Source organism: Patella vulgata, chromosome 7, assembly GCF_932274485.2.
Source record: "Patella vulgata chromosome 7, xgPatVulg1.2, whole genome shotgun sequence".
NCBI classification, from domain to species: Eukaryota; Metazoa; Mollusca; class Gastropoda; family Patellidae; genus Patella; species Patella vulgata.
In genome coordinates this window covers 53,985,729-53,998,285 of record NC_065885.2, presented here as the reverse complement: position 1 = coordinate 53,998,285, position 12,557 = coordinate 53,985,729, and the positions used below count along the sequence as shown (strand labels likewise).

General features: G+C 38.1%; 1 long non-coding RNA gene across 1 annotated transcript; it reads right to left on the bottom strand.

Annotated features, from left to right (window-relative positions):
* Positions 1–1,133: 1,133 nt before the first annotated feature.
* On the bottom strand, positions 1,134–11,107 carry LOC126827789 (uncharacterized). Its single transcript, XR_007682874.1, has 4 exons — positions 10,996–11,107; positions 10,189–10,222; positions 8,074–8,246; positions 1,134–3,312 (listed from the first exon to the last, which is right to left on the bottom strand). It is a non-coding gene; the product is annotated as an uncharacterized LOC126827789 (long non-coding RNA).
* Positions 11,108–12,557: the final 1,450 nt, after the last annotated feature.

Here is a 12,557-nt window from a genome sequence, read left to right as displayed (position 1 = left end):
TTGTGACTGTCGTTTGTCTGTCTGTCTGTCTGTTCGGGGTTGGCGGCTACACTAGGTCTGCCCCGAGTCTGAAATTTGGGGTATAGGGGAAGCTCGGACCGGGGAGTAACATAGGCCAGGTGGCGTTAGTCTACCACTTCCGGTTTCGGAGTTATGACCCCCCGAGCGAAGCCGGTCTGTTCGGGGTTGGCGGCTACAGTAGGTCTGCCCCGAGTCTGAAATTTGGGGTATAGAGGTAGCTCGGATCGGGGAGTAACATGGGCCAGGTGGCGTTAGTCTGCCACTTCCGGTTTCGGAGTTATGACCCCCGAGCGAAGCCGGGTATCCTGCTAGTATATAATATTGAAATAAACCATAGATACATTTACACAAGTTAATTTCCGTACAAAATAGTAAATCACATATTTTCGACGCAATGGCCACGAACAATATTAATAATAATATGTGTCATTGTTTCAGGAACACAACATATTTATGCAAAATAAATAATGAATAAAATACAATGCAGTCTAAATCTATACAAGGGTGTCAACTCTGACATATGGAACTATCAATGGGCATTCCGGTAATGTCAGCAATTCTGACTCAGAATGCATGTTCGAATATGAAGAGCCCCGGGAAAGAACGATCTAAGTCATTTTTTCAACGAACCCCAGTTAATGGCATCATCTGGTAGCAAATTGTATAAGCTTTCTGTGGAAGACTCAATTTCAGGTAAAAACGATCGGAGTCACATCGAACCAAGGCCCTTCTGAAATGGCCTCCCGGACAAATACGTCCATCGTACCCTTTATTTGACCTTAATTTGGCTGAAAAGTGGAAGTCAGTTGTTGTACTGGTAATTATGATTCGTATTAAACATCATTTTGAATTTGTAATTAAACCCACTCGTTGTTCTGTCCCGTCAAGCATTTTCGTCCAAAAGTCTGTTTTGCCTTTTATGCGAAAAGACAAAAATGTGACTTAGATCGTTCTTCCCCTGGACTCTTCATATGCATTCTAAGGTAATAAGTTAAAGGCCCAGGTCGTCGTCCTAGCAAAATGTCTAATACTTTGTAATTTGGTTTAAACAATATTTTATTCAATATAATTACACATAATCATACAATTATACAGTCTTAAGGATACGCTTCCTATGTAATTTCAACACATACTTATTAAACCATACATGTTTGAAACATTCACTCCACTAGAAAAACGCTATAATAGTTCATTTTATTGCTACGGGTCTTTTATTTATGCAGAGTATAGCAAATAATCACAGGATACGAAGTGCGGGGGTGGAAATGATGGATAAATAAGCTGAATGGAATAAATAGCCATGGGTAGTAGCTATTAAGCATAGCACTAATATATAAAGATGATGGAAAATATCAATATACAAACAGGGTAATATATCAATACATGTATTATTTATACTTTTTACGGTATTATTATAGTAATAACAGAGTAGGTGTTAGGGACCATTTAATTATCTTCTAATTGTTTCGTATTAATTTGAACATATTAAAGATACATTAGTAACATCGCATATGGACTATGCAAATTCTCTTCTATTAGGAGCACCAGAAACAGCTTTAAACAGGCTACAAATAGCGCAAAACAATGCTGCACGTCTTATAACTAAAACACGAAAATTTGATCATATATCAGCTAAGTTACAGAAACTCCATTGGCTTCCAGTTCGAGCGATGGTTCAATTTAAAGCTCTTGTGAATGTGTTTAAATCAATTTATTCTGACACCGCACCCAGTTATTTAAAAGAACTCTTTGATTTCTATACTCCCAGGCGATCCAACCTTCGTTCTTCAAGTGATCGTAGCATATTGAGGATCCCCAAATATAATAAGCGTTCTGGTGAATATCCTTTCTCCCTCAGAGCAGCTAAAATATGGAATGATCTTCCAGAAACTCTTAGAGAGTCCTCTTCCATCCAGAGCTTTAAGACTAACTTAAAAACATACTTATTTCAAAAATGCTTTTGAACTGTTTTGTTGTGAATGCGCTTAGAAACACTCATTTGTAATGAAGCGCTATATAAATCAAACAATAATAATAATAATAATAAAATAAAAAAAAATTAGATAAAGAGCTGACCGTTCTTGCTATACTAGTCGAAAAATAGATAATGAAAAATGAATATATTGAAAATTTCATTCATATTACTTTATTCTGATCGAAGTTGAATGCGTGTTTGAAGATGTAGCATAGATCGCCTATCATCGTAGCAACGGTACTTGACAACCGAAAATAAGTCTCGATTATCCACTTTATCGTTAAATTTTAAAATCCCGCCATTTTAATCTCGGCCACCTGATGTTTAAGATGGTTGATTATAGACTTATTGTGTTAATAAATGTCTAAAGAATAATTTATATAACATTTAAAGCTACAAGAAAGACCTGTAATAGGCATGTTTAGCTCTTACATAAAGCATCTGTAAGTTTTTGTATATAGTAGGGTTTCATGAATCCGGCACAAGTCTCAGTAACCTAAAGAGGTCCCCTTCCATGCATATTGTTACAGACAATACAATTTTATCGAAATAGTATATACAATATAGGTTTAAATACGTAAATGAATGCTTTTAAAAATAGATCAAATTGTGCATAAACTGTAATGGTATAGTGGCTGACTGGGATAGGAACACAGGACACAAAAGAATTCCTACATCCCTTCTATTTCAAATCTTTCTCTCCCTTTTCTTTTTCCTCTTTTTCCATGGAGATCTGTGCTGACTCTTTGGTGCAGAATCGAAGAAAGGGGTTTGCAAATATAATGTCTGCAAAGTTTGGGTGAATATTCGTGATTTTGAGTCAGGATGATAACAAAGTTAAGAGGTTGGCTACATTAGGGTGAATAATGCCGTGTTTACTAGTATGCTCTTCCAGTTTGAATATCCCATTTCACGGTTTCCACACACAAGCTTGACTGAAGTTGCCACGTGTTGTCCCATCTGTGATAGAAAGCGTTCAACCAAATGAAAATTTGGGGAAGAGTTAGAACCAACGAAAGAGATGAGAAGTAACATTAGAATCAACGGAAACATCCAAGGTGTACTGTGGCCAAGTGTTGAGTGTTGCACAAGCCCTTGCAGAGTTACCCAAGGGAGATAATTCTATCATGGTAGATAATCATTATTTTCAGGTATTGTTGACGGTCTTTTGTTATCTTCATTTCCCCTTTTATATGATTCTCTGCTGATTCTTTTAGATTTAGCTATATGAACTATGGTACCATCGGTAGTAGGGCTGTCAACGGGCGTCAGTGAGTTTGATCGATTGTTAAACACTGTATTACTATTACCCATACCTGCACAATTACAAATAAATAAAAAAGAAAGATAAGAAAATTATATTATAGTCCCGATGCACGGAAATCACTCTATAAAAATGCATATACCTATGTAAAATGAAAATGTAATGAAATGGGGTTTAACGTCGTACTGTTTTGCTCCGACTGAGCTAATGACGACGGACATACGTCATACAGTGTGATATGAGGCGGAACGAACCCCCGTTATTCTTCCGATTAGAACGACTATACGTTGTCCCCCCCCCCCCCGCCCGCTCCCCAGTCCTGCACCACTGACAATGGGGTACCATGCCGGAAGTTTCGGGTGAACTTTCTAGGTCAACACAGGGATCGAACACGGAATGCACCGATCCACCATTGCATGGTGCGGACATGGCTTATAAAATAGGTCTTTTAAAAAGCTAGGATCAGTAGAACTCCACAGTTCGGTGGTGAGCGCAAAGATAAACTACGATAACGTGCCGCTGCCTCTAATGATTTAAGCGGTATTAAAGTCTCGTTTTGCCATTTGCATTTTTCGCTAAAATATCAAATTTCCCACGGCTTAATATGTACTCAGAATGATCTTTTAACATTTAATTAAGAAAACAAAATGATAATACCAACACTGTATAATGTCCCTGCTAGAATTCAATCGGATTTTAAAATGCATTTTCGCGGACAACAAAATGACGACATGCTTATTGCATATCTTTGTAAATACTGAATGGAATTGAACCATCTTTGGACTGATATTCCTTATAGAGATTCGCCTTACAAAATATTGTAAAATGACGCACCGTGTCTTTAAAGCGACAATAACACTCTTGGTGTGTTAAGATGAAATTTGTATCATCAATTAATTGGAATATTGTAAAATAGTACAATTTGTTGACCAGAATAAAGATTAGGACATATTATTCAGTTACAACAAGAGTGGTATTGAGGCTTTAAATGAAAAATAAAGGAGGTATCCTATAATAATGTATCCCCCAAACCATGTACCGTTATCGTCAGTGTTTACGTCCTTTACGGTCCGATAGTTTTAAATTTCAATCACAGTGTCATCTGTATTCCAGAAAATTCCAATCTAGTCTTAATAGGATATCTATAGTTACACCCCATTTCTTATCAATTACTATCAATATGACACTGGTTCAGATAATTAAAATATACAGTCAAAATCGGCCATATTTCAAAATTAACTTAAAGAGATAATTATACCACCTGTGTGGTCTTCGTTTGTAAAATAAAAACAATGTTCATTGAAGAATATATGCGAACTGACACTAATTAAACGGTTCTGTATCAGAAATGAAATGAAGTGAAAAGGTGTTTAATATCCTACGTAACTTTCAAGAAATATATTCACCGTTGACGTGATTTTTTTTAAATGCCATGATAAGAACAACAAGTACGAGCATATTTTATGGACCAGGAACCGAACATGACGTCATCACGGCCATCTTTGAATTGTGGTGCTATACAATGTATATGAAAAAAAGTCGATCCCCAATACTCCAAGGAACACGAATACCAATTTTCATGCTGATCGTACTTGTATTTAGGGGATCCTTGGGTGGGCTGTTTTCGGAAAGTGTCGTCCCCAAGAAGAGAAGGAACAAGAAGATAAACAATATGAGCAGTTATTGGTCCAAAAACCGCCTATAAACCTTCATGTTCAGCAGAAATAAAATAATATGTTTTTCTATCTTTTCCACGCTTGACACTGCCTCATCAGCAACGCATTACCGCGACCCCCAGATGGGCAGATATTAAAGCAATTTACTCGATTAACAGCTAAATCTTGAAGCGAAACTCTTAAAATCCGCCATATTTTCTTTACAAATGAAGTAGCAAGTATGGCTGTTGTAACAGCAATCATCGTTCTAGGACGATCTACAACGGTTTTTTAAATTTCACACGGAAATTTGTGTAATTGCATTCCAGCTCCAATTTAAGAAAAATAAACAAAGCTATTGCTTGCGCGTAGGGGTCTTTAGCAGAAGAAGGAAACCGGAGGACCCGGAGAAAACCCACGAGGTTGGACAGGCGACCATACTCCTTGTCACGTACAACCAGGGAATCGAAACCCCGCCAGTTGATTCAATGACAGACCGTATGATACAGCGCGCGCGTGCTAACCATTCAGCCATCCCCCCCCCCCCCGGTAATAAGGTGAGCCCAAGGTTATTTTGAATATGATATTACGTAGATTTGCTGACACGTATAGTTTAATCGCCCTGTCTTTTTAAAGATTTCAAATCAAAACATTTAGCCGTTCCGAATGAATGCAAGATTTGCTTTATGGGATTACATAACTCGTAATGGGTCCTTCAAAATAAAACGTTGGCACGCTAACCGGGGGTCTCGTATTCGAATCCTGCATTTGTCGAGAAAGTTTATCTGGATTTTCTGGCGTAGTTCCCCTTTGTCAGTTGTGCCGGACGGTGGACCTGGTAAGGGGCAAAATATGGTCATTCGGATAGGACGAAAAACCGAGGTGACGTGTACACATTGGCGTGCACGTAAAAGAACCCTGTGCAGTTGGAATTCGATATAAGAGTAGGCCATAGCGCCACTGTCCGGGCAAAATTCCCCTCATAGCACACTATATTGCCTATTCCCGTCTTCATTAGCCCAGTCGGAGCATATCAGTAGGACGTTAAACCCTGTTTAATTTCATTTCATAAAACTCGAACCTAATTAGCGTTTGGGATTATGTCCCTTTAGTAGGTTGCCACAACACAATCAAACATTGTCTCTAATAAAAGTTAACTTAACTTTAGCAAATTCATCTAGGGTATGAAGTGCAGTCAAGTATTATGACTAGTATAACAATGAAATGAATGAAATGGGGTTTAACGTCCTACTTTTCCGCACCGACTGGGCTAATAAAGACGGGGGAGAACAATGAGAGGATGACACTGTACCTCACTAGCTCGATACTAATAGTTTATTTCATTTAATACATATTTACACTGTTATTTTTATCTCTCCTCTTTTTTAAAAAAATATTTTACAATAATTAAATGGGGTGTAAAATTGAATCCATGTAATCGATGGGCGGTATTAAGAAAATGTCGGAACATCCAAAATTGTTAGGTAATGGAGTATGATGGGACTATTCCGGGATGTAGACTAGCAGAAATTACTCATTAGGAAAATCCCTACGTCTTTTGTCTCTTACATTCGTTCCAGATCAATCATCGTAGGTAACCTGGAATCAATTAAATATTAAAAGTTGGACGCCCGTCCCGACCTGATAAACCAGATTACTGATCAAGGTTAACAGGATAGAAGTAGCGTGGATCCCTTCTCATGTAGATGATCGGGGCCACGAAGGGGTGGCAGGCTGGCTCCCAACGGATTAGAACTGCAGAACCTTGGTATCGAATTTACTTATTGTACAGCCGAATTTAAAAGTATGTGCTTTATGCTAAAAAAGATAGACACCATGCAGTTATTCGAACTTACATGAGTGCGTGTGGGAGGGGTGAGGGGATATCCCGCTTGGAGATCGATACGTGTCAGGTGACCTCGGGAAATTTGGGTCTTTTTTCTTTGGGCGTCGAGGCTAAAACCAAGACAGCGCATCAGCCCCAGTCTCTAGCCATTGTACGTAGCGATAGTGACGATCGTTACCTTCAGTACTCTATAGAGATCAATTCAGTGTCTGACCTTTCGATGTATCAGATTCTTTCTATACCAGATCGGGGATGGCGATGTGTTTCCATCATTACGGCCCAACGGTTCCCATAAGATTACAATAGTTATTAAATCTCAAATCGTTAATTACGGTAAATGGACAGCGAATAACGACAAATACACGCTATAAAATGGATTCTCCCTTAATCAAGTCACGTGACAAACATGGCCGTTTAAAATAGAGTGTTGCGGCATGGTGTAGTTTTATTGAGATTTAAATGTTTTGAGAGGGATTTGAAGTAAACTTTAATGTGAACATGTTTTAAGTCCAACTTTATGATCAAATCACAATTTTTGTACGCGGAAAGGCGTCTTTAACCGAGAATGTTCATCAAGTCTATGTTGAAAGGTGCCGATGAACGAATTAAAAAAAAAACAACTTCGGCATGTCGTGTTGTGAGGTTATATCTCAGTGGGGTGGTGTGACATTCTTTCTTTTATCCATATAATAATAGCTTCTAAAATATAATGCCTTTATTCTTTATAGCTGTTAATGATATGCACCTTATACTCGACATAATATCGGGTTATGTTTGATCTTTCATTATGTAATATAAGATCCTTAATTACTTTATAATCGGCATGCTACTTGGGCTATGTTCAATCTTGGTTTGAATCTAATATCCCTGAACTTATAACTTTTTAAAATATATTTCAATGAATGCTTAAGGCATGAATACTTACAGTGCATGGAAGAGGTCCTGTGTTATATCCCGGTGTTAGCGCAGGAAGTATTGAAGGGGGGGGGGGCTGTTGTCTAAATGGTACGACAGATTTAACGCGTCCAGTTGGCACAAAGAAGGTCATTTCGAGACCCGGTGGAAACCAACGAGGTTGCACAGGCGACCTTACTCCTTCTCACCACGCCACTTGACTCATGGACAGACCTTATGATATAGCATGCACGCGTTAAACCATTGGTCTTGAATAAAATTAATATTGAGATTAAAGGGAGAGAACCGCGTATACTTGATGCATATATAAATTTATTACTTTCAATAGTTGTCAAGATATTTTCAGCACGGGGCACTTTACAACTGTAACCATTTTGCTTTATAGTTTTATACTCACCAACGCTAACGACACTACTGCGTTTGGTATTTTTTATAACCGTTGGTTGTTGTGTGTCTGGTTTTCCGCCATTTGATGACTCTTTACAGCTCACACAATATATACATCCGACCCCAAATAGTGCCACAAGAGAAATTGTAGACAATAATACAACATATATTGCACTTTGCGAACTGAAACAAAAATAAATAAACATAAAATTTTGTAACAATGTGTTTGACTACATTATTCTCAACTAAAACCTTCGTAATTAAATATGAGCACATAACTCAAATCAAACAAGCACAATTGAATATAATTACATTACTAGAGAGAGAGAGAGAGAGAAATGGGGTTTAACGTCCACTCGACACAAACTAGGTCATTTCGGGACTAACATATGGTTTAATTTTATTTCAATAATTCGCTTGCGCGTAGGGGTCTTTAGCAGTGGGAGGAAACCGGAGAACCCGGAGAAAACCCACGAGGTTGGACAGGCAACTACATTACTAAGTTAAAACATGACTATATTCCAAAGTTAAAACATGACTATATACATCATTCAATTAAAATCTTCACAATTAAATATAATTACATTATTAAATTAAAACCTTCACAATTAAATATAATTACATTATTAAATCAAAACCTACGCAATTAAGTATGACTACATTACTAAGTTAAGACATGACTATATTCCAGAGTTAAAAAAGAGAGAGAGAGAGAAAAATGGGATTTAACTACCACTCAACAAAAACTAGGCCATTTCGGGACTAACATATGGTTTAATTTTATTTGAATAATTCGCTTGCGCGTAGGGGTCTTTAGCAGTGGGAGGAAACCGGAGGACCCGGAGAAAACCCACGGGGTTAGACAGGTGACCCTACTCCTTGTCACGTACAACCGGGGATTCGAAACCACGCCAGTTGACTCAATGACAGGTTTTTATGATACAGCGCGCACGTGCTAACCATTCGGTCATCCCCCTCCCCCCCCACACACACACCAAAGTTAAAACATGACTACATCATTCAATTAAAACCTTCATAATTAAATATAATTACATTATTAAATTAAAACCTTCGCAATAAAGTATGACTACATTACTGAATTAAACTATGACTACATGATTCAATTAAATATAATTACATTATTAAATTAAAACCTTCACAGTTAAATATGATTAGAGTTCTAAGTCAAAACCATAACAATTAAAAATGGCTACATCATTCAATTAAATATGATTAAATTAAATTAAAACCACCGCAATTAAGTATGATTATATTACTAAATTAAAACATGACTAAATCATTCAATTAAATATAATTACATTACTAAATTTAAACCTTCTCAATTGAGTATAACTACATTAATGAATTAAACAATGACTAAATCATTCAATTAAATGTAATTACATTATTAATTTAAAACTTTCACAATTAAATACGATTACATTTCTAGATCAAAACCATAACAATTAAAAAAAATGACTACATCATTTAATTAAATATGATTACATTTCTAATTTCAAACCACCACAATTAAGTATGATTACATTACTAAATTGAAACATGACTACGTCATTCAATTTTAATAATTACATGACTAAATTAAAACCTTCACAATTGAGTATAACTATAATACTATACTAAATTGAAACCTTTACAATTAAGTCTGACCATATAAAACCTTCGCAATTAAAAATATACCTGCTTTATCCAATTGAAACATTCAAAAATAAGTATGACCACACTATTCAATGGCTACTTTACTCAATTGAAACTTTCATATTTAAATATTGCCACATTACTCGATGGAAATGAAATGCAATGAAATGGTTTTTAACGTACTACTGTTCTGCTCCGAACTGGGCTAATGAAGACGGGCATACGCCATACAGTTTGCTATGAGGGAAATTTTGCCCGGACAGCGGCACTACGACCTACTCTTATATCGAATTCCAACTGTCAAGGGATCTTTTACGTGCACGCCAATGTGTACACGGGACCTCGGTTTTTCGTCCCATCCGAACGACTAGACAGCTGTCCTCGATGGAAACATCTAAAATACTCAATTAAAACCGTCACAATTATGTGTATCTTTAAACATGGTATAAATTATACTAAAACTACTTACATTGGGGTACTATCAACGGGCCTTGCTATTACACCTGGAGAGAAATCATAAAATTTATAGAAATGAATAGTGAAGAAATAAAATACTTTTCAATATACTATAAATATTGGCCGTGGTAATCGCGCGATAATTTCGCTTTTCCCATTCCCGGTACGTGTCAGGGGTAGCGCCTTGCTTTTGTCGTTCAGATTGTACAAAAATCTAATGTCCACCCATGTACACGTTGGCCACCCTTTGAAAAAATTATCAAGCATCGCTGACGTATGTTAGTCTCAAAATGACCGACATATAAAATGAAATAACATGAAATGGGGTTTAACGTTCTACTGTCCTGCTGCGACTGGGATAATGAAGACGGGTATACGCCACACGGTGTGCTATGAGGGAAATTTTGCCCGGATAGCGACGCTACGACCTACTCTTATATCGAATTCCAACTGCCAAAGGATCTTTTACGTTCACGTCAATGCGTACACGGGACCTCGGATTTTCGACCCATCCAAACGACTAGACAACTGTCCTTGTCAGACTCTACGTCCTGCGCCACTGACAAGGGGAAACCAGGCCGGATAATCCCGATCAACTTTCTCGGCCAACACCAGGGACAAACCCGCGACCTCGAGGCTAGCGAGCCAGCGTTTTACTTACTTAGCCACCGTGACCCCCCCCCCCCCCCGCCCCCCCCCGCCCCCCCCCCCCCGAGATATAAATATGAATATATTTAACCATTCACTCATCAATGATTGAAATTTTTACGGTTATATAATTTCTTTCTACACGATGTTAACATGCTAACATAATACTTACAATCTACAGTTAATATAAAAACAAATAACTTTACACATATCCGCAGCACCGAAGATTTGCACCCACAATCTAAACTAAGTAATACACGGTCCATCTTTGACTTAACTTCTCGACACCTACTAATTCAACTCCTTCATATATATGTATTATATATCTATTTATTTACATAAACCATTATATATTGTTACGAGATATATGTTAATGCGTTTTTGATTGTCAGCCGGTAAAGTATATAGTAAGGTTTAACCCCCAATACTCTTTAAAGCGACAGTCTTTCAACATAAAAGAAATGAAATGGAGTTTAACGTCTTACTTTTCTACACCACCCTGCCTGTTCAACCACGTGGATTTCTTCCGGGTTTTCCCGTTTCGCCCCACTACTAAAGACCTGTATGCACAAGCGAATTGTTGAACTAAAATTGAACCATATTTTAGTCCAGAAATGAGCTAGTTTATTCCGTGTGGACGTTACCCACCCCCCCTCTCTCTCTCTCTGATTGACTTTTCCACTTCGCATAATACTAGTTTTTGTTTAATCCAAATCAAATAAGATGGATCTGTCCAAGTGTGCCGGTTTTTATCTGAAAGATACATTGCATCTAACATTTTACTTGTCTAATTTGGTGTGTTGTAGTTAAACCATATTATGTTAGTCCCGAAATGACCTAGTTTGTGTCGAGTGGACGTTAAAGCCCATTTCTCTATCTCTCTCTAGAGGGACTAACATAATATGGTTCATTTTTTTTATTTCAATAATGCGCTTGTGCGTAGGGGTCTTTAGCAGTGGGGGGGGGGGGGGAACCGGAGGACCGGAGAAAACCCACGAGGTTGGACAGGCGACCCTACTCCTTGTCACGTACAACCGGGGATTCGAAAGCACGCCAGATGAGTCAATGGCAGGCCTTATGATACATCGCGCACGTGCTAAATATTCGGCCATCCAATCCCCTGTATCTCGATAGATGTAATACTGCATGTGAATGACACACTGTCGGACCAACACAGGACAGGAATGGAAATTGACGTCACGTCAGTATATACCTTGATCAAATGGGTTTTAACGTCCACTCGACACTAACTAGGTCATTTCGGGACTAACATACGGTTCAATTTTATTTCAATAAGGCGCTTACACCTAGGGGCCTTTAGCAGTTGGAGAAAACCAGAGAAAACCCATGAGGCTGGACAGGCGACCCTGGTCCTTGTCACCACGTACAAGCCGAGAATTGAAAGCATTCGGCCACCCAACCTCTTTCACTTCATTGTTTCCATTCCAAGGCTTGTTTTGCATGCATGCCAGCGTATGCACGCACGAACCTGGCTATTTCTAATCATCCATCCAAGGGATTAAAAGAAACACTTACTTGTGCATCTCACACAGGTACTACTCGTGACAAGTGAATAGCCCCGGGGAAGAACGATCTAAGTCACTTTTTCAACGAACCCCAGTTAATGGCGCCATCGGGTAGCAAATTGTATAAGCTTTCTGTGGAACAATCAATTTCAGGTAAAAGTAAAAACGATCTGAGTCACATCGAACCAAGGCCTTTCTGAAATGGCCT